The sequence below is a fragment of the Saccostrea cucullata genome, unplaced genomic scaffold (assembly GCF_032062105.1).
Source record: "Saccostrea cucullata isolate Sc308-1 unplaced genomic scaffold, CSIRO_AGI_Scuc_v1 ctg1170, whole genome shotgun sequence".
Lineage (NCBI taxonomy): Eukaryota > Metazoa > Mollusca > Bivalvia > Ostreida > Ostreidae > Saccostrea > Saccostrea cuccullata.
The window spans coordinates 7-23,069 of NW_026926035.1; the positions used below are offsets into that span (position 1 = coordinate 7).

At 34.3% G+C, this 23,063-nt stretch overlaps 2 long non-coding RNA genes and 1 other non-coding gene across 3 annotated transcripts; 1 reads left to right on the forward strand and 2 right to left on the reverse strand.

The window, feature by feature from the left end:
* Window positions 1–1,032: 1,032 nt before the first annotated feature.
* On the reverse strand, window positions 1,033–6,799 carry LOC134270434 (uncharacterized). The gene is made up of 3 exons (XR_009992823.1): window positions 6,717–6,799; window positions 1,455–1,526; window positions 1,033–1,112 (listed from the first exon to the last, which is right to left on the reverse strand). It is a non-coding gene; the product is annotated as an uncharacterized LOC134270434 (long non-coding RNA).
* A 1,945-nt stretch (window positions 6,800–8,744) lies between these two features.
* Trnap-agg (transfer RNA proline (anticodon AGG)) lies at window positions 8,745–8,818 on the reverse strand. The gene has a single exon. It is a non-coding gene; the product is annotated as a tRNA-Pro (tRNA).
* A 7,668-nt stretch (window positions 8,819–16,486) lies between these two features.
* Window positions 16,487–17,099, forward strand: LOC134270435 (uncharacterized). Its single transcript, XR_009992824.1, has 3 exons — window positions 16,487–16,505; window positions 16,727–16,790; window positions 16,980–17,099. It is a non-coding gene; the product is annotated as an uncharacterized LOC134270435 (long non-coding RNA).
* The last annotated feature ends 5,964 nt before the right edge of the window (window positions 17,100–23,063 follow it).

The window sequence follows — 23,063 nt, forward strand, 5'->3', positions numbered from 1 at the left end:
AAAAGAAGCACAGTTATTGTATTAATATCACAAATACAAAATGATTATCAGTGTAATTTTTAGACACTAACAGACTTTCTCTTAACAGCAGATTCAATTTTGTTTAATACCTGTCAGTACAGCATACAAAAAGATATTAGCATATACAACATGTAGTCCTACATTTTTTGAAAAGCTCATTAATAAGAAACAAAAGTGAAAATGAAATGATTATGTATGCCATATATAGCACATATTTAGAATCAAAACAAGGATAAACCTTTTGTAGATTCTTACTTTTTCTTTTATTACATTCCTTATAGATCACAATTTAGTAAGTCTGAATTCCATGGGTAACAGACATAATGAATTATGACATTATATCATAATTTATGCAAAAGGACTTATTAACAATATGAAGTTTCCTTAGCATATTTTAGCCAAAATAAGACTGTGCTTATATGAATGTTAGAGATATGAGATCACATAAGAATTACACAGTAATTAAATTAAACCATATAATCATGCTTAAGGTCAAGATCTAGTAAATGGAAGGTGTCTACAGATTTTTCAAATTTAAGAAACTAATTCCTTTAATGATGCTTTATAATATTAGCTTGGTCAAAATAGATGTTTCGGGGCATAATTTGTAGAAAAACAAGATGAAAAACCATATTTTACACTGTCATTTTCAATGAAAAATTAAGAAAACCAGTTTTGAAAACAGGAGTTTTTTCCATATCAGGCAAAGAAAATGTATCCAGATTGCCTACAGTTTTTCAGAAAACGGTAATTTGTATGTTCTTAGTCTCTACTTTAAAATAATGTCAAATTTAAGATAGGTATCGGGACTACTTTTCATGTGATTTCAAATTGAATTCCATGGAAATACTTTATTTTCTACATAGTTCTATTAGAGCCGTAAAGTACGGGAAAAAGAAAGTTGAAAGTGATTATGACGTCATAATGGATTTAGCACTGAAAAGTTATTCTAAAGTCATTTACTAGATCTTGACCTTAAATGCAAAGATGACCTTCATAGGAAAATGTAAACAAAACAAAGACAAACTTACCAGAGATATCCAATTATATGCCCAATTAAATAATCCAGTGAAATAACATCTTAGCTGATCCTGAAAAAAATCATACAATATTCAGTGATACACAATTAACCTCATTTTACAATGTAAGTAAAACAATAATTGACAGATAAAAGGGACAGAAATGTAAAAGATACCATATGTATTTTATCAAAATTTAGTGAATATTTTTCTGATTTAAATTCAATCAAAGAATGATCCATCATAGAAATATTAAATGCACTCTGAGCTACATGCAGGTTATACAACTGTAAATCACATGAAATGAGGATAAATACAGCATTTACATTCAAAATAGAACTTTACATATAAATCATGGTTAAATGCAAAGATGACCTTCATAGGAAAATGTAAACAAAACAAAGACAAACTTACCAGAGATATCCAAATATATGCCCAATAAGTCTATCCATTAAATAATCCAGTGAAATAACATCTTAGCTGATCCTGAAAAAAAAGCATACAATATTCAGTGATACTCAATTTAACCTCATTTTACAAAGGAAGTAAAGCAACAATTGACAGACAAACAGGACAGAAAAACATGTTTAAATGTAATGCAAAATAATATCTCTTATATATGGATACCTATACTCTAATCAATCATATTATAGTGTTAAATCCAGGATCTGAGAAGGGCACACATTTGATATGCTAAAAAGGGCACTTTCCGTCGCGGCAAGGCAATCTCAGGGCACTTTTATTGTATCGTAGTATAATAAATAATCCTTTATCCTTTTAACAAGTTAAAACATGTTGCTCCCTTTTTTCAACTTTTCAACCTTGTGAAATGAGAAAACAGAAGTGTTCATTCACAATGATTTTATTAAATCTATATTTTTTTTAACATTGCATATTTCAACAGAGACAATATATTTATAATTTATGAAAAATGGCACATATGAACATGATGAATTTGACTTATTTCATTACAATTAAATAAACTATGCATCTTAACATTTATAATATAGAAAGACACTTCAATTCATTCTAGCTACTATTAAATTATTAAAACCAAAAAAAAAATAAATAAATAATGCATCATAACATTATAAAAGAGAGACACTTCAATTCATACTAGCTACTATTACTATACATTATCTTAAATAATGATAAAATGTCTTTGTCACTTAGATACTATTACCTAGATAAGAAAATACTTGAAGGACAATTCAGAGTAGTTAATAAATAATCAGGCATGTTATAAATAAATACATTTTTAAAAATATCACATTTCATTTCAAATGAGGTAGATAATCAATACATATTATGCATGTGTTAACTTTGAAAGACATAGAGTATTTGCACAAATCTAAAAACCAAGTAGACTAGTTTTAAATATTTTTCAGAAAACAAAATAAATAGGTCACATGTCATAAAATAAAATATCAATAAAATCTTTTTAAAAACTGTCAACTTTAAGAACATATATCACAACTGACAAGAGTTTCTTTTCTCACTGTAAATAAGAACTAACTGTCACATCTTATTCAGGCACAGATTCACTTGGAACTTGAAGGCTGGACTCTGAGGATTCTTCTATTTTTCTTACTCAGATAGAGTTTCACAACCTTTTCCAGGTCTAGGTCTTCAACTGAGTTGGTGTTGAGGCCCACAGTCAACAGCTTACTGACAGTGTTTACAGATAAACGGTTCCTGTGAGTGGTTACTGTGAGCTTCACTCTGCTGAAAACCCTCTCTACTGCAGAAGTGGAGATGATCAGGGACTCTGCAATAGCCAACAGCCTCCTGATGTTTGGAAACATTTCTCCAGTTGTTGCTCTTGCCTTGGTCAGGGTGTCTAGCAAGTACTTTGGGGTGCACACCTCCAGGTTGCTCCTAAAAAACTCTTTCATTTCACTCCATTCATGTAATGTGAGTTCCTCGTCCAGGTTGAAGTGGTTTGCTAGGGAGGAAAGAGCTGCATCCCCATAGAAAGCAAGGTTGTTTGGGTCAACTGCACTGAGGTTGAGAACAGAAAGGCTGTCAATCAGGGAGGAATTCTCCAGTCTGTCCTCAATGTTGCTCGTCAGGTTGTCGATGAACTGGTTTTTGGCTGCCTGAATTGTCTGGTGAGTGTCATCCTTGGTCGAAATTCCCAAACTCTGTGCAACAGATGGAACTTTGCTTGTAAAGGGAGGGTCTCTCTCTTTCATTTTCCTAAGGGTTGAAAGCGTTGCTGTTACCCTCGGTTCAATAATTGAAAGATCCACATCTTCCCTTTCGAATGTCCTGGTAAGGGAGGCCAAGGATGTGCAAATGTCACAGAGGAGATGGATAAAGTACAGCTTGTCGTAGTTTTTTAGCATCTTAAGGAGGCTGCTTGCTGGGGTTCCCTTTCCATCTCTAATGACTTTATACCGTCCTGAGGCAACTGCATTTTCAAGATCAGTCAGTATGGGTGCATACAACTTCCTAACAGTCTGAACAGCTGCCTCATGACTTAACCATCTTGTGTGTACAGCCCTCTTCACCGTGATGTTGTTTTGGTTTTCTAACTCTCCCGTCTCCCTCATCAAATTCTGAATGGCCTGCAAGCTCTCTGAACGGACTGTGCTGTAATGGTAGTACTTAAAAAGTGCTGTGAGCAGCTCATCTGTGTTGCTTATCATGGGGATGGACTTGAAGGCCTTTGATACAGCAAGCTGCAGTCGATGATTCATGCAATGAAGATGCAGAACTTCTGGGTTGTCATGTTGAAGTTTGGCAACCACCCCATTCTCTTCCCCACCATTACTGCAGGCCCATCACTGGCAAAGGATGTCATCTATTGCAGGGGTATTTCCTTGGAGGCGAGATAACCCTTCATTGCGGAGTAAATGGTCTCAGCTTCCCCATTTGAAAGTTTAACATCCTGGAGAAATGCCAGCCTGGATGCTCCGTTGTCGACAAATCTGCACACCATGGCCAAATGTTTCCTGGCACTGATGTCCGTGTACTCGTCCACCATCAAACCATAGGACTCGCTTGTCTTAATACTTTCAGACACTCTGGTCTCAACAACTTCTGCCTGGCAGTCGAGGAACTCTGTGGCTGTGGCCGCACTTCTGTAAGTTGCATTCTTTGTGTTGGGCAGATGTTGGAGATTTGTGGCTCCTAGTGCGATGCACAGATCCATCAATGGCTCGTACAGGGTCAGGTATGGTAGATTATGCTGGATCAGGAAGTACAAGACTTTCTGGGCATCCTTTAAGGCCTGGATTTCTTTCTTGTTCATGGTCTCAAATGCTGCCTCAATGCCTTTGTCCATTGCCATCTCTTTGAACACTGCATCTTTGTGCATCTCAGATGACTCGTGCTTGGTGACAACATCTAGGCGGGTGGAAACGCAACCTGTAGTATTCCAGACCTTGCTGTTGTTACGGCCTTTGGTGTCCCATTTTACGGCAGAGGCTGCAGTACATAGCATCAAAGGAAAAACCATCACTGCTGTACTCCACTTCATTGATGAGCCAGGGTCGGTTGATCTGCCAATTAGGGTCAAAGTTCATCTTGTGTCCCGAGTTGTTTCTGGTACGGTCAGTCACTGGGCTAGATGTAGCATGGGTCCTGGAATCGTGAAGGTTAGGGAGGGCACTTGACTCTGTCCTAGACTCTAAAGGGGTGCTTGGCTCTGCAGTTGAATCTAGAAGATCGATGTCTGGCAGTGGCATTGGTGAACAACACATCTCCTCCTCCTGGGATTCATCAGCTCTTGAGAGGGATGGTGATTCTGGCCTGAAATATTTTAAAAATTCATTAATTTTTTTTGTCTTAAAACTGCATAACTATATTATATGTTGCCCTCAGTAATATGGTATCTAATACTAATAGTGTGACAAACTGAATCATGTAATTACATAATTTTATACGGTATACCATGTTATTGTGAATAAATAATTGTGACATCATGAAACATAATAATAAGACTCAACTGGTGCAATTAATGCTCTATTCATAATCCCTTGATCATGCCCAAAACTGAAAATGACATCAATATTCTTTTGATAAAATTGTACACCAAATTTCATTTCAATACGTGCCACCTGAACTCTGCAATAGACCCTTTTTCCTATGAATCTTTCGCTTAAGAGTTTTTCCCCTTAGCCATCATATTGTAGCCTAGGGAAATATTCCTAGATCCCTTCAAGAAGTTCAGTTTGTTAAACTAGTTACTGAGGTAAACTTAAAGATAACACTATTTTTCTTATGAGTAGCGAAATGTCATAGGAAAAGGGTCTATTGTTGAAGCAAATGAACGAAAATTGATGATGGACAGATCAACCAAAAGCAGCAAAGCAATATGCCCTCTCTTCTTTGAGGGGGGACATAATTATTCTGAGTGAAAAGCTTTGTTAGCAGGTTCCGTATTGTCTTGGATATGGATTGAGTAATTCTATATACCTAAAAACATTCGACTTTCACACATTTGAGATATCTCGCTATTTGCTGGGATATCTCTAATTTTATTAACATACACTCCGGGACTTGGGTGCTAATTGACACCTTTGTTGTTCCCAATCTTTATTTCAACACACATTCATTAATCATAATCACTTATAACAGTTGTTAATAACATATCTTTTACCTTTTCTGTAACTCTTCTCAATCTAAATTACCATATTTATTCACAATGACATGGTGTAATATTATAATATAAATATAGATTATAGTATAACTACAAATAATTAAGACAAATAATGCAGTGTTTATCATATGTATAAATATATGTAGATTATTAAAAATATCATCTTGAAATAGTCGTTTCAATAATCATGATAATGAACTCTTGAACTTTGAACATTGACCTCGACCAGCTGATTGTACTTGTAGTACTTGTAGACCTAGTGCAAGGAATTTATCATTTATCAAAAATATAAACTGAAACAGAATCACGGTTGTGTGTAAACCTTAATCAATTATAATTATTAAAATTTCAAATCATTTTGGAAACCAACAGTGCATCTTTTCTTCGACTTAATTTAGGTCATCCCGATCAGCTGATCGTTTGTATAACGTTAGTTGTTTCGTGAAACAATGTATGATTAACAATTTTCAAGAATATACCTGCCGAAGAATTGGAACAGCCGTCTGCATTGCCTTGCTTGCTTCTCGTTTTCTTCGATTCGCTTGCGTTTGGACCTCTCTGAAGTCGGCATTGTCGTCTTTAAAATTGGGTCAATACAAAAAATTCAATATGGCGTCTCTGTTGATAGTTATTAAAAGTGCCCGTATGTAGGTAAGAGGTGCCCGTATAGATCAACAAGTGCCCGTATATCGACCAAAAAGTGCCCGTATAACAATATTTAACGAGAAAATGGCGGAAATTTTGAATTTATTTTTGGAAAAAAGGGCATGGCGCAGGAAAAAAGGGCATGGCGCTGAGAAAAAAGGGCATGGCGCCGCGCCATGCTAGTTTGCTTTAGATTTAACACTATATTAAATGTCATTCGTAAAATGTATTTTTTAAGACAGATTTATTTAGGATCGACTTTTTAAATGATAACATGAATAGCACGCCATACTTTAACCACATGTCAAAACATTCTCTCAAATTACACAGAAATGGGTTATTTAGCATAGCTGACATTAAACATATAGGTGAGCGATAACATAATCACAATCATAAACAATGTGAAACAACTTTAAAAGACCTACAGGGTAAATTACAAGCCTTTTTCACTGGGGTAAAATCCTGCCGAAAATTCGCCATGGCTGCCCGAAACCCCGAACCCGACTGTATAAAAGATGAAGTCATACAATAACATAACACTGATGTAGTATTACATGATTTTTTTTATTTTATTTCTTAAAAACTATAAGGGGAGTTTACCAAAAAAAAAAATTAATAAGAAAAAAACATTAAAGTTATTTTTAAAAAGTTAAAAAAAAATTTATGTTTTTTAAAAAAAAGTTTAAAAAATTTAAAAAGAAATTCTAAGTTTTTTAAAAAAATGACCTGGTGTTATAACTTGACAGACATAACACACACATGTTTTTTGTATTGTGTGTTATTTGTTATTGTCTTTCAGTAAAAAAATCAGTTCAAACCGGTTAGGCTGGCTAGACTAGGCTGTCTAGACTGTAAATGAAAAAGTGTGACGTCATAATCACATTGTATTTATACAGTGAATGACGTCACAATGCATAGGTAAGTTTATCGTACTTTTTGCACACGGCACTTTACAGATGATGCAAACAAGGTAAAAGGTATTTTTTGCACACGACCCTTATGTTTTTGCACACGGCACTTTACAGGTGATGCAAACAGGTATATATATATATAAGAAAACGTAGGTAAAAAGTATTTTTTGCACACGGCCCTAAAATAAATCCATGCTATATATATAAACCAGAGCTGTACAATGAGGATCATTCTGTGTGATTACTTTTAACTCGACAGAAGTAAAATATGGCAGAGGAAAATACAAAGGAGACAGTACCAGAAACACAGGATCTTTTAGATCTAGATGAAAGAAGTCATTTGTGCCTTATCCTAAATAAAAAGAAAGAAGCGCTGACAGAGATTAGTGATCTAGAAAGGGAGATAGACCAGTTTGAGAAAGAAGTGATGGAAAAGATAGACCAGTTAGAGAAAGAAGTGATGGAAAAGATTAGTCATTTAGGAAGGGAGACAGACCAGTTAGTGAAAAAAGTGATGGAAAAGATAAGTAATTTAGAAAGGGAGACAGACTAGTTAGTGAAAAAAGTACAAAAAGGAGAAAAATAGAGGAGTGTCCACCCAGAACACACAAGAGGAAACTACCCCGGACCAGTGAGAAGGGACAGAAGAAGAAACAGAAAATGTAAATTGTATGTATTTTTTTTTCATTGTGAATAAAAATTGAATAAAAATCAAAATCTGTGTTCTTGTTTTCAGTAAAAATCCAGGTTGTTATTGTTTTCAGTAAAAATCCAGTTTGAACCGGTTATAGGGCTGTCTAGACTGTGAAGCGTGACGTCATAATCACATTCTTGTAATGTTTTGCACACGCCGCATTTACCTGTGTCCATAAACAAAACGTAGTACCTACGTATAGTATAAACACAGTGTAAACAACTCCAGTATTTAAGGGGATAGGTTAGGGTTAAAAAGGGGCTAAGGGGAGGATAGGGTTAGTTAGGGCTAGGGGAGGGCTAGGGTTATTAGGGTTAGGGGGTTAGGGTTAGTTAGGGCTAGGGATACAGTTAGTTAGGGTTAGTTAGGGTTAGGGTTAGGGTTAGTTAGGGCTAGGGATAAGGGTTAGGGGGTTAGGGGTTAGGGTTAGGGTTAGGGCTAGGGGTAAGGGTTAGTTAGGGTTAGGTTAGGGGGTTAGGGATAGTTAGGGGTTAGGGTTAGTTAGGGTTAGGGTTAGGGTTAGGGGGTTAGGGTTAGGGTTAGTTAGGGCCAGGGGTTAGGGTTAGGGTTAGTTAGGGTTAGGGTTAGGGTTAGGGGGTTAGGGTTAGAACTGCACTCAGTTGACCCCCTTTCCCCTCCACCAATCAAAATTGATCATGTGATTTCTCTCAGCCAATCAGAATCTTCCCCTAGCGGGAATGCTTATACTACTTACATTCCTCCCTCCTTAAATTGTCTTCGCCCTCGAAGACACAACCCAAGTTCTTATTGCCCCTGGCAGGACTTTCACCTCCAATTCCAGGGGTGGTCAACGGCACCAAATCTGTAACAGGAAAGGAAAAAATGTATGGCTGGACCGGGAATCGAACCCGGGACCCCTGTATCCCTAGTCAGGTGCACTACCTACTGAGCTATCCAGGCCGATATCCACGGTTCAAACCATTACATTCCTCCTTCCTTAAATGGTCTTCGCCCTCGAAAACACAACCCAAGTTCCTATTGCCCCTGGCAGGACTTTCACCTGCAATTCCAGGGGTGGTCAACGGCACTAAATCTGTAACAGGAAAGGAGAAAATGTATGGCTGGACCGGAAATCGAACCCGGGACCCCTGCATCTCCAGTCAGGTTCTCTACCAACTGAGCTATCCAGGCCGATATCCACAGCCCAAACCATTACATTCGTATAGTATAGTAGGGCTGAAAACTTGAGGGCTCTATCTTGGAAACTAGAGATGGTTCCATCACCAATATTTCACAGAAGTCGTAACTGAACCCTTGTACCCCACCCTCAAAGTGCAAACTGCGTTCTAAAATCTCATTGACGTATTTCTTCCAATTTTATCCGGGCAAGCTAATTTATAAAAAGGTTCCCGGTCTTGTAATATAAATAGCTTTTGATAGTCAAAAGTTCCCTCTCATACCCCTCCCCTGTAAAAATATGAAGGTCTAAATATGGGATCCAGGATGTTAGCCAGACCCCCGGGCAATGTACTCTTATTCAGAAATACATATAATAGAATTATAAGGCTTTTTTTCCCAATTTCATCCGGGCTAGCTAAATGGGTTCCCGGTCTTGTAACATAAATTCCTTTTAAAGTGGAAGGGTCCCTCCCATACCCCTCCCCTGTAAAAATATGAAGGTCTAAATATGGGATCTTGGATGTTAGCTAGCCCCCGGGGCAATGTACTCTTATAATTATAGTATTTAACGTTTTTTCCAATTTTGATCGGGCTAGCTAATTAGGTGTCCGGTCTTGTAACATAAATTTCTTTTGAGGTTTGAAAGGTCTCTTCCATACTCCTCCCTTGTATACATATAATAGAATTATACTTTTTTTTTCCAATTTTCTTCGGGCTAGCTAAATGGGTTCCCGGTCTTGTAAAATAAATTCCCTTTGTCCGTAGGAGGGTCCCTCCCATACCCCTCCCCTGTAAAAATATGAAGGTCTAAATATGGGATCCAGGATGTTAGCCAGACCCCCGGGCAATGTACTCTTATTCAGAAATACATATAATAGAATTTTACGTTTTTTTCCCAATATTCTCCGGGCTAACTAAATGCGTTCCCGGTCTTGTAACATAAATTCCTTTTCACAGTGGAAGGGTCCTTTCCATACCCCACCCCTGTAAAAATATCAAGGTCTAAATATGGGATCTTGGATGTTAGCCAGCCGCCGGGCAATGTACTCTTATAATTATAGTATTTTACGTTTTTTCCAATTTTGATCGGGCTAGCTAATTAGGTGTCCGGTCTTGTAACATAAATTTCTTTTGAGGTTTGAAAGGTCTCTCCCATACTCCTCCCTTGTAAAAATATAATAGAATTAAACGTTTTTTTTCCAATTTTCCCCGGGCTAGCTAAATGGGTTCCCCGTCTTGTAAAATAAATTCCCTTTGACAGTAGAAGGTCCCTCCCATACCCCTCCCCTGTAAAAATATGAAGGTCTAAATATGGGATCCAGGATGTTAGCCAGACCCCCGGGCAATGTACTCTTATTCAGAAATACATATAATAGAATTATGAGGCTTTTTTCCAATATTCTCCGGGCTAGCTTAATGGGTTCCCGGTCTTGTAAAATAAATTCCCTTTGACAGTAGAAGGGTCCCCTCCATACCACACCCCTGTAAAAATATCAAGGTCTAAATATGGGATCCAGGATGTTAGCCAGACCCCCGGGCAATGTACTTTTATTCAGAAATACATATAATAGAATTATACGTTTTTTTCCAATTTCATCCGGTCTAGCTAAATGGATTCCAGGTATTGTAACAAAAACTCCCTTTGACAGTAGAAGGGTCCTTTCCTTACCCCTCCCCTGTAAAAATATCAAGGTTTAAATATGGGATCCAGGATGTTAGCCAGACCCCCGGGCAATGTACTTTTATTCAGAAATACATATAATAGAATTATACGATTTTTTCCAATTTCATCCGGGCTAGATAAATGGGTTCCAGGTCTTGTAACATAAACTCCCTTTGACAGTAGAAGGGTCCTTTTCATACCCCTCCCCTGTAAAATTATCAAGGTCTAAATATGGGTATCTTGGATGTTAGCCAGCCCCCCGGGCAATGTACTCTTATTCAGAAATACATATAATAGAATTATAAGGCTTTTTTTCCCAATTTCATCCGGGCTAGCTAAATGGGTTCCCGGTGTCCGGTCTTGTAACATAAATTTCTTTTGAGGTTTGAAAGGTCTCTCCCATACTCCTCCCTTGTAAAAATATAAGAGTCTAAATATGGGATCCAGGATCTTAGCCTGCACCCGGGTAATTTACTCTTATGTAGAAATACTTATAATATACTATTTAGTATTTCACGAGTTTTTTTAAACACGGATTATAATGCGTTATTAAGGTTTTTTGAAAAAAAAAAATTGTTAGGACATTTACGGTAATTTGAATAGCGAACCGGCAGACAGATTCGAATGGCGAATAGCGAATAACCGTCCAACTTCTAATTGCCTAATAACACGTGTTATCATCATACGATGGGTTAAAAATATATCTGATACAAATATCTGTGCACAGACAACCTTATTTTAAAATGTATAAAATAAAACTTTCACACAAGATATACGTGGGTTCTTTAATAAATGATTTCCTGAGCTCTATTACATACAACATAGAAATCATATGGCATTTAGTTTACTTTCTTTCATGATTGAATCATTAATGAATTAATGACAGTTGATGGGACAATTTTCATCAAATAGGTTCGTTGTGAGAATCTGGAAAATAAGGCGTATTCGAGACAATACATCAAAAATGAATGGTAAAGAATCAGTAAGCTACAGTGCAGTTAAAAGCGTTATGAAAGCTGCTGTAAACACGTTAAGAATCCCCCAAAATTCACTAAAATATGTGATATTTATCGCAATCAATGTCTCTATGTAGACACATAAGCAGGTGAATTTCAATTTCAATGAACAAAAATGATATTATGGGCATCTAAATGACTACCGTTCTTGGCGACGAGGACTTACAACAAAAAATGTCCTATTTTCCAAAATTCAACAAATTATCACTGATGATGTTTGATTAACTGTAAGACACATAGCAAAATTGATTGGCATTGCTGTGGGGGTTATTTACACGGTTTTAAAGAGACGTTTGACAGTATAAAAACGTATTAAACGGTTTATAAAAAAACGTAAACTGTTCCAACCGAGTTTATATCGTATAAAATGGGTAGCTATTAAATTCATTCCTTATTATTTAATTTTCATTCATTTGATGTTAGAAAAAAGATTATTGTTGTAACAAAAAGACTTAAATTTGTACAAAATTTGAATGTAATTTCAGGCGGATTGATACGTTTTTGACACAAGTCCTTGTGACCTAGGCAATCCATTTTATACGATATCTATATGAAATCGTGATAACTGCATATTTAAAATATCTAAAAGAGCTAATTAATATAATTAAGTTAAGTTTGTAAATATATTTCGAGATGATATATACCAATAAATTACATATGTTTATTATCATCTTGACTTTCTGAGACAATAATCGGAGAAATATTAGTAATGATGCCGTGCTAGTGACAATGGGGTCACTGTGTAAGCCAGCAATACAGTGTTACTATCTCCAATTCGCTTACAAATGTGCACTGGAATACTAGGTTGATGGATATCCACAAAACCAATGTCCATTTTACTAGAGACTAGAGACCAGTAATAGAATTTGGAAAAATACCTGGTAATACTTTCTATCTTTAGTAACCCACATTATGACAAAGCAAAGAAAAAGACATGCGAATCTTGCAGATATCTTAAACATCATAAATAAACAATCTGGATCCAGAGATCAATATTCAGAATGGACAAAAATTTGCATAGCATTACACTCTGTCGGACGTCTCAAAAACGAGTCCCTCCGCGTGACAAAAGAACAACAAAAAACCAATCACTACAACAAGCCTCTAAGACTTTAACAATTTAAAAAAAATGATACTTCAAATATTCAACTTTATTGGCAAATTTTTTTTATTTTCAAGCAAGTTTCAAATTTTTTTTTTGTTCTTGGCAATGCGTGACTGAATATGATACCTTTCGCAGAAAAAACGTTGAGGCGCAGGTCTCCAAAACTAGAGACGATACAATAATTATTAACTTAAAGTGGTGGTATTTTATAGACAACGTCCCACTCTGAATATTCCAGTTCCCGAAATAGGATTCTTCGATGTTTCCTTTCTTAAATGATTTAGGTACATCATAGGTAGGATCGACATAATTAGAAATGGAAGGTTATCACTAGTACCCCACACTGGAAATTACAGTCCCAAAGGTTGGGATGTTTTATTGATTGATTGTGTATTGTTTAACGTCCCTCTCGATAATTTTTCAATCATATGGAGACTTCAAATTTAGACCTATACTCGGTACTCAGGGCCATTGAACAGTGAGGGTTCTTTAACGTGCTAACGGCTATACCGTGACACGGGACCTACGTTTTAAGGTCATATCCGAAAGACCCGTGACTTTCACTTCTGATGCCGAGCGCTTGGCGAAGAAACAGTCACTACCTATTTTTAAGCGGTTAGCTTCGCTAACCGCTTTATGGCATGTGTCCGATTTTTATCGACACCGGAAACTTCCATAAGGCGCTACCTATCGACAACGGAAACTTCAACAAAGCCTCTACCTAGTACCTATGATTTGTTTCTAACACATAGAACATATGTTAAATAAAATCAAGACTATCAAAACAACATAATCTTTCGGTTTTTTAATTTTTTTCTGATTTTGTTTGTCAATGAAATAAATTTATAAATGTTGTATTAAAAAAAGTTTATGTATAGGAGCATTTGGTGTCGAGATTAAATTTCCGTGACATCAGCTGATGGCGATCGGGCCCTGTGACGAAATTCGAAGTCAGCATGAAGTTTAGCTGATAACATTATCAACGCGTTAGATTTAAACTTTAGGAAGAAATGTATAGCGAGAAATATCATATTTCAACCCAATGTTACACGAAAACCAGTAGGCATTTCCGATTTATGTGTTAAATGAAGCCTGAATCGAACAGGTGGTCAAAATGGCGTTGGACACCTTGTGTATTTATATATAGAGGGGGTAGAATGTTTCGATATTTGGCTAATTTAGAGACTTACTGGTAAAAATTCAGGTGCCTGTGATTAATTATAAGGTATCCCTCATGAACAATAAATATTTGACCGAATTATGCTACTGGGCACAGGGAGGACGGGTTAATTACTGGCTAAAGGGGTTGAAGGTTATTACCGACTGCAAAACATCGGAGAATCTCTCGATCGAGTTTCATTTTCCAAAATATTTAGGCATCCCTTTAATTAACTTAAGTAATACTAGTACACGAAGAAAGCCTTTATATAAAAATACTGAATACATCTGTAAGTTGTACAGTTATGGATTACTTTCATAATGAAACGTTTTTCTTCTCCTTTTTTTCTCAATTGAAATTATTTAAAAGATGATAAAAGCTTTGTTTCCAGGGATAAATTCTGTACTCAGTCTAATTATTACAAACGATTTTAAACGATCACATTTTTATTTTTAAAAAAATAATGGGAGCCTGAAAATACTAAAATTAATTTTTAAAAATTGGAGAAAAAAATTTAATCGGCATTCGATCCTTTTCTAAAAATCAGCCGATATAAAATATGCACAGAAAAAAGAGGCATGAAAAATCTTGACGATAAGCACAAATTGAAAATTATATCTAATGAATGATTACTTTTGAAAGTTTGCTAAATTCCTATGCAAGGTATATGTTGTAAAAATACTTTTTAAATTTGAATTTGTCCAATTCGTTAATTATCATTTTGAGCCTTTGAGAAAAAATAAAAATTAAAATACAGATGCTTACAGACATATTGATAGAAATTCGCATACTTGTTTTTACTAAAAAAAACCAAAAAACAATGTATTGCTTATGCGACATATTGAAGAAAGTGACAATGATACCTAGGTAATTCTTGCAATGGACAATTAAATTGTTTGTTATACACTGACTTCTAGTGAACCTTTGAATTTTTAAAATACTAGTATTGATGAATTAAACAACAACTTTCCTTTTCACACGTTTTTTTTTTTTTTTTTTTTTTTACAATATTTCATGAAAAATATTTGCCAAATACTCAGTATATGTTCGTTTATACATATCGTGCAAGACTCTTTTTTAAATAATTGTCATATACCATTTACTTATTCGAACATTTAATTGTATGAAAAGTCAATAATGTACATTTCTTAAAACTTTATTATCTTGTTTACTTGTCTTTCTTCCTGTGAGAGAAATAGTTCATAATATTAATAAACAGATGTACTCAGTATCTGTATCAAAATACAGAATGAACAGTGATCGGTCTCAAAAGAAAAACGGATCCTTGAAAGTTCCGGTGCCTAGGAGAAGTAAGCATCCCCAATGACAGGTCACACATTGCTGACCCGCAGTGAGCCTACGAAACTGAAGCTCTCTGAAATTAATTAATTCTCTGCTCGTCCATCCATTTTTCTTAGACTAGCCAGCTAAAGATCTATGTACAGTACTCCAAATCAATTAATCTAAAGAATTTGAATTATCATTTTATTTTCTTTTTGAGTTGTTTGCTATAGTAGCCTTTACAGTTACCTAATTTCAGAATCAATAGAGCATGAAAGCCAATTAAATTTGCAACATCAACATAATTTTTTTTTTCGTTCTGAGCACTTTTGGACGCCAACAATGGAGACAATTAGGGAGAAATTTTTGAAATTGAACTTCCTGTCTTTCAAACTGAAAATCTCAGGTTGATATTTTGAAACAAAAATTTGTGACATCAGTCTGGGATGTTATTGGTTATACCATTTAGTTAAGTACTACAAAATTCAGTGTGTCTGCTTCTTCGTCGATGACACTGGAAAAAGATATGCATGCCTACTTTAATATCATGATTCAATGCATTTTTTGTTATTGTACACTGTACATATTCGATGAAAGCATGCTAACCGCTTTTCAGTACTTTCAGTACTTTGATTACGTCTAAGGTTTGACGGGCCTCCCGATCACGAAGCGAACGCTCTACCACTAGGCTACCGTGAACGGTAAACGTTAAATTGCGACTGTTTTAGGAATCAATTTACTAAACTGCGTAAAATAAATTAAAACTGCGTTTCTAACCTGATTGCAAATTATTCATCCATTATTGTGTAACCCATATTTTTTGAATGAGTGAAAATTTTTCAAACGTCAAACAACATACAATCAATCAACATCTTCTGTTTCAAAATCTGCTATCAGGCAAAGAATATTTTTAGGGCACTTTTTCTGTCAGAATGAAACATATGGAGATAACAAACAGTATTCAAGATCAAAAGTCCATAAAACAATACAAAATAGGAGCAGAGCAAATTCGAACCTCCAAAATATCATAGGTGGGAACAGGTGCCATGGAGAAGTGATTTATGAAGTATTTTGACAGTCTTACATCAAATGATCGAAGACTACACCTTTTTTGGCAAAATGCAAATTAATGACATCTGCCACCAAAAGAGAATATAAAATGTGTATATTTACCCTGTTATAATTTGTCTTTTTCAGCCTAAAACAGAATATATACAACTGTTGAGACTGCCTGTAGAATTACTGGTATGTTGGAAAATTTCATATTTTTTTTTAACTCTGAAACACCAGTATCTGAAGTTAGTTGAAGATTGTTTTAAAATATCCTCTGAAAGTTATCTTATAAATTCTTAATTTCAATTATAGCAGTCCTAGTAATACCATATGTAATATTTGAAGCACTTTCCATTAAATTAATTCAAACTTTTTCATAGCAATGCTGTTTTTTTCACATATTTTTACCACAGATCTAAATCCAAAACTTCAAGATGAAGCCCTATCTTTTAATCGTGGTCTGTGTGTTTTTGATTGGTGAGTATTGTATGTTTTATATGATATTGAGCAGTTCATTTTTTTTTCGATTAAATGTGTTCCAAACTTTCCTTTGTTCTGTAATTAAAATCAATTCAAGCATTATAAAAAACTGTTAATTTATATGTGATAATTTAAAAAAAACACATTAAAAACAGACATGAATAAAAACATTTTAAAATTTTCTAGCATCGGCGCAAGTTGTTACGGCTGGCAACGGGTGCTATGGACTCATTCACAGCGACCGTACTTGCAGTAGGTACTGCAAGAACGAACTCAGCTGTCAAGGAGGATACTGTGATTCGAAGAAGGCGTGGTTAGTTTAGCTTTAAAGGTTATTTTCTGTCTTTTAATATGTCTGATATTCAAGAGAGAGAGAGAGAGAATTATCATAATGATTTTACACTTGCTTCTATTTCAGAAAAAAACATGGATTCAGACAACACTATTTGTTTGTCGCAACCAAGTACTATTAAATCATAAGAAGATGTTTGTTTTTTATTTCTTATGTATCTTTCAATGCCATTGTACGCAGAGTGCGGTGAACAATTGAAGAAAAGAAAGTCTTTATTCAACGCAATTTACTTTTTTAGGCTAATTGCAATGCCAAAAAGCGTCTGTTTACTCCACTAAGGATGTATTGAAAAAATACATTGTCAGTGAATGTATTTGCTAACTTTAGAATGTTTTTTTCTATTCATATCATTAAAACTTCCCCAATCTTTAAAAATGTATTTTGTCCAATTAAAAAGACTTTTCTCCTTTCCATATCTGTAAAAAGCTGAATTTTCCTTTCAATGGCAAAGACACCTTGTAAGGAATTTAAATGAATAATTTATAAATGTTATATGTTCGTAATTCTATTGAAAGAAGATATGCAAACATAAATTGTTATGAAATGCTTGACAACATGAGGTCTCAAAACTTAAAGTTGTATTTACTTAAACTTTTGAAAATTTCTCAAACAAGTCCCATTAACTTGGTGATTAATGTGTTAATTATGGAATAAAATGAATAGTAAATATTCAGTATTCTTATATGCAATCTTGATTAAAAAATGAGATCCATTGAAGCAAATTAAACTTCCTTGATTGTGCAATTATTTTTAAGACTTCTAAATTTAGACTCTTCATAACCTGACAATTAGGATATCGGGTGTGTTGTAAGATTGTGCGTCGTTTACTTTAAAGAATAACTCGTTACTGAAACCATCAAAGCTTTGTTATTCACAAAGGTATATATATATATTTCATTTTATGCTGTGATAGTTTCCATCTTCTTTAGATGAGAAAGGAGTTGTGGGTAAGCGTTTTTCTTTTATTTTATGGGTATTATTTTTTTTAATTTTAGAGATATAAGGGAAAGGAACAAAATTGATTGTTAATTCTTATTTTGGAGATGAATTTATTTATTTTTATACTGAATGAAAAAAAAACTTATAACAGTGCTGATTATTAATCTAGATTAATTTGAAGCCCTTTGTCGGTTTATGGCGACGTCTTTTTAGGGGCGAAATAAAATCGAAAGGGACATAAAGCAAGACAGTATCAATAAATCTTAATAAATTTTAATATTTCTCATTAATAAACAACAAGATTGCCACTTTTCCGAAGGATTAAGAATGAAGTTTAAAATCTGTGAAAGTGCAAGGATGTGTCAATCAAACCCGCCAAAAAGTTTTAATAACTTTTAAATGAAATAAGATTTTTAATTAATTTTTGTTTGAAATGCTTTTAAAATATATAATTCGTGACATTATACAGAAAATATTATCTTCAAATCTGTGTCCAAGTACCTTTAAAACTATAATCTTATTATATCGATGCTGATTATAATATGATTTTATCATTCATCTCAATGGCTGCAAACATTCAAAATCAGCAAACACATTTTAAGGGTCGTCCAAGAAACAACAAACTGTACAATACCTTTTTCTTAAAAATTTCTGTGTATTTAATGCGAATTCTTCTGGCTTGATTCGAACATACAAGCATCTTATGTAATATATACAAAAATCGATTATGCATGTATTGTCTATATAAGCCCTCTACAAAGGTACAAGCTTATTTATAATACATTATACTTCATAATATTGTTATAGGATTATATATTACCTATAAGTTATAGTAAAGCATAACACAATTAAATGGAATTTAGGGGGGGGGGGTTGGAAAAAATTCTAATTGACATTCCATGGCCAATAAACTCGGTTTGTACATCTTAGGCAAGGATAAACTGATGTGGAGGTTACGAACAGTATTCGAGCTCAAATGATATATATATATATATATATATATATATATATATATATATATATATATATATATATATATATATATATATATATATATATATATATATATATATCCATGTTTGCTCTGCTTCTATTTTGTCTTGTTTTATTGACTTTGATATTGAATACTGTTCGTGATCTCTTTATCCTTCTTTACAAGTTATGTCGCTTACCCTCCCTCTCAACAGAAATGTAAGAAAACGATTTTAGGTAATTTTTTTAAATTTATTTTTTAAACACAATTCATTTCAATCAGAAAATTCATAATTAGTCATTGTGACATAATTGTTTATTTTTACATATAAAAGAAAGAGAGGGAGGGAGAAAGAGAGAGAGAGAGAGAGGGGGAGAGAGGGGGAGAGAGGGGGAGCGGGAAAAGAGTGTGAGTAGAGAGAATTACAAAAAGAGTTGGTTCCACCTGTTCCACTGAGTGTCAAATTTTTCTTTTTCACCATTTTTATATGATATATATTTTTGTGTTTGGTAAAATTGATTCAAGTTTGATATTGTAGAGTGCACATTTAGAGGTTTTTAGGTAATTTTAATTACGTTATATTAATTAATAAATCTTACTTTTCAAAAAGATGTCTTTTTACAATCGAAACTGGATCAAAACGCTTATAATTGACAGTATGAGAATTCCGATTTCAGTAACTGCAAAGTGCCAGTACTTTGCAAATTTTGCTTATACTAGCGTGACACGGTGAAAGATCCATAGATATTGTAATTTCTGGATGCAAAAGCATACCTTTTTAGTCATTATATCCGAATACCCGGGTACTCGGTAAAAAGTGTAAATAAATATGAAGAAGTAAATTGATAAATTTAAAACATATCAAACTCTTGTAGGAATAAAACGAGATAGAACGTTCTATCGTTAAAATGATATTGTCCTACGGACCAAGTTTAACGATAGAATTCGTTCCGTGTATTCGTAATGTAGCAAAAGAAACATGGGCGATAACTCGTACTCAGTATAACTCAATGCATTTATTACGAACAATCTAGAGAGTTCCGAATGTAAACATGGCAGGTAAATTTGAAGCGAGAAAAAAACATTGAGAAAATTAATTGGATTTTCGCCTTTAGATGGATTATTTCTGGGATAAAAGGCATAAACAATCTCAAAAAGGGTTGTTTTGATTAATTTGGTAGTTATTTCCAGTGCAAATCCTTTTATACTCTTCAAAATCGTTTTGGAGCGGATCCGCTCCGATTCTCTACATTGCAAGTGTATGGGACGTATTCTAACTGTGGTGAGGGCTTGTACCGAGACACAGTTAGATCATTCTAACTAGAATAAAACCACATGCTCTAATAGGAGGTTAACCCGTAAATATTTACATTTTCAATGTCTTTGTCCGAGATAAAATTACAGATTGTAAATGTACTTTATTTACCCTCAATGTATTGGCGCGGTTCAAAAAAAAAAAAAAAAAAAAGAAAAAAAAAAACACGTGCAGGGCGGAACAAACTCTTCACATTCAACAGGATTATTTCTCTAGTAAAGATAAGATTTTCTTGTATTAATGCATAAAAATATATCATGATCATTTAATCTTTTTAAAAACCAATTTTTGGGTGAAAAACATACCAAAATCCTTAAAACATCTATTGAAACACTTGTATATGTTTTGTGACTTTTGTCCGATAATTATATTTTTATAATATCATTGGGATATTCCAAAACTAATTTTTAATATCTAAAGTTTGAAATATTTCGCTCATCTTTCAGATATTGCAAAAATGTGAAACGTTGTGATCGACTTCAAACAAACTAGTTCTTTGCAAAATGCTACGGAGAGGATCAGCTTTTCTATTTGTCTTAACTCTTTTTGCACGTTGCGTTCTTGTGATTTGTACAAACGAAAATGACACCGAAAAATATGAAACAATAACAATGCCAGTGAGTTTGCAAACATGGCTTTTCAGTAGGCTTTCTACAGCAATGTCCACAGATGAAACCATAAAAGAATTCACCACATCAGCCACAAGTTCTCAGTCAGTGTCCTCTACCACCAAATCAAGTGACCTACAAGAGGAATTAACAACAGATAACAACGACGAAACAACCGAGGCTTCCACTGCAAGCAGTGGCGATTCACCACCTACTGGGCCCTCATCTGTATTAGAAAATACCACTTTGCTCGCTGATGAAGAAACTGCTTACAGTTATATGACATCATCAGCAACAACTGAACCATACACAACAGCAACAGAACCAATTGTCACAGCTAACAGTTCGAGTAAGTGTACTTATTAGGGGTTTTTGTACATTTTCTTTGGTATACCAGGCAGGCAAGTTGCATTGGGGGAGGGGGTTGGGATGGGTTCGGGTTGGGGGGGGGGGGGTTGGCCCTTCCCTATCTTTTTCCAAATATAACTTTTTACAACTAAAAATGCTTATTGAATGACAGGTTAACCCATCCTACCCCACACCTTTTTGTTACAGTATAGTCAAATAGGGTAATGTAGTAGTGGATGATGGAAACTTTTTAAATCTTTTAATTTATAATAATTTTTCTTTTTTAATTATGTTTCTAGCTCGTCATTTTTCCTATATAAGTTGCTTTTTCTATGGATCCCCCACACTTCCGAAAACGATACTACGTCATTGGTAGGTGATTTTGAATAAAAAATCCATGTTCAGATTAACTGCGCAAAACTTTAATGACATTATTGAATACCCAAATCTTATTGATCTTGGCATTATTTGATGAAACGTCAATCGCAAGAAGGTTCAGTTTGGGACATAAGCTTTATATCAAGATTACAGTATTTTAAATAATTTTTGTTGAAAGATCAATTCCAGACAATATCTTGCAGAGTATAATCAAACTTTCTCAAATGAGCCATGAATATTTGAAATATTCACACACATTGCATATCATGTTATCACCAACAATGACCGCCATTGTTCTTGATAAAAATAACTTCATCAAGACTGCTATTTAACTATATATACCCTATCGTCCAAAAACAATACAAGATACCTGCCTAGCTTTTCAATTGTGTTCAGCAATATATCTATTAAACATGCTTTATGAAAATTGATCTAAATATTCTTCTTATAGAAATATCATTGCGGCGTCATAAAAAGTATTTTAAATGCACTTGTCATATATGTATGCTAAATAAGGTATTTCAATAAGATCAATAAAACAATTGTGCTTGATCATTGCACATTGATTCATCGAGAAGGTGATATGCCCCAAAAGCATGTTATGATTTTGATTTGCAGCCAGGCCTACATGAGACGTTTAAAATACCGGCGTTTGTTCATTCTTCGTGCAATTTAGAAAATTAATATCAGTCCATTAACTGTCTTGTTAGGCCCTGGCACAGTAAACACAACTTTTGCATTCCATAAAAACAAAAGATATTTTTATTTAAACCTGACTTTATACAGAGTCTCGCCATCACTGTTCCTCCTAAATTTAAGAGAAAATCAAAAAATAAATTTCTTAACCCATGTTTTCCCAGCTGGTTCTACAGATGTGCAAAAAAGTTTTGAAGTATCGATATACGTCCCTTGGACCAAATGAGCGTAAACAGATCTACAAAAATAAGTATGTAATTCAAACTCCTCCCAAATTTCAAGCTAAACAAGGTGCTATGGAGGAGTAGGAATAACATGTAGACTGGTCAAATCCGCTGAGAACTTTATGTGATATGGTAAGAATGCATTGGCTGCAAATATACATAAAATTTAGAATACATCAAGTGACCAAGATTTTTCAAAATAGTAAATTACAAAAAATACACAAATAATTATTGTAGTCATATTCTCTGTAAAATGGAGTAAAAAACGATAATCAACATCGAAATTCAAATTAAGAATTGTAACATGGCTTAATATTTTGCTTCGTTTAAAAATCCTGAATAAAATCTTAAAATGTTGGAAGAATAAAAAAAAAAGTCACAAGCGAGTTGTGCATTTGTGTACAAATAGTAAAGGCAGTATATGAGTGACAGAGACT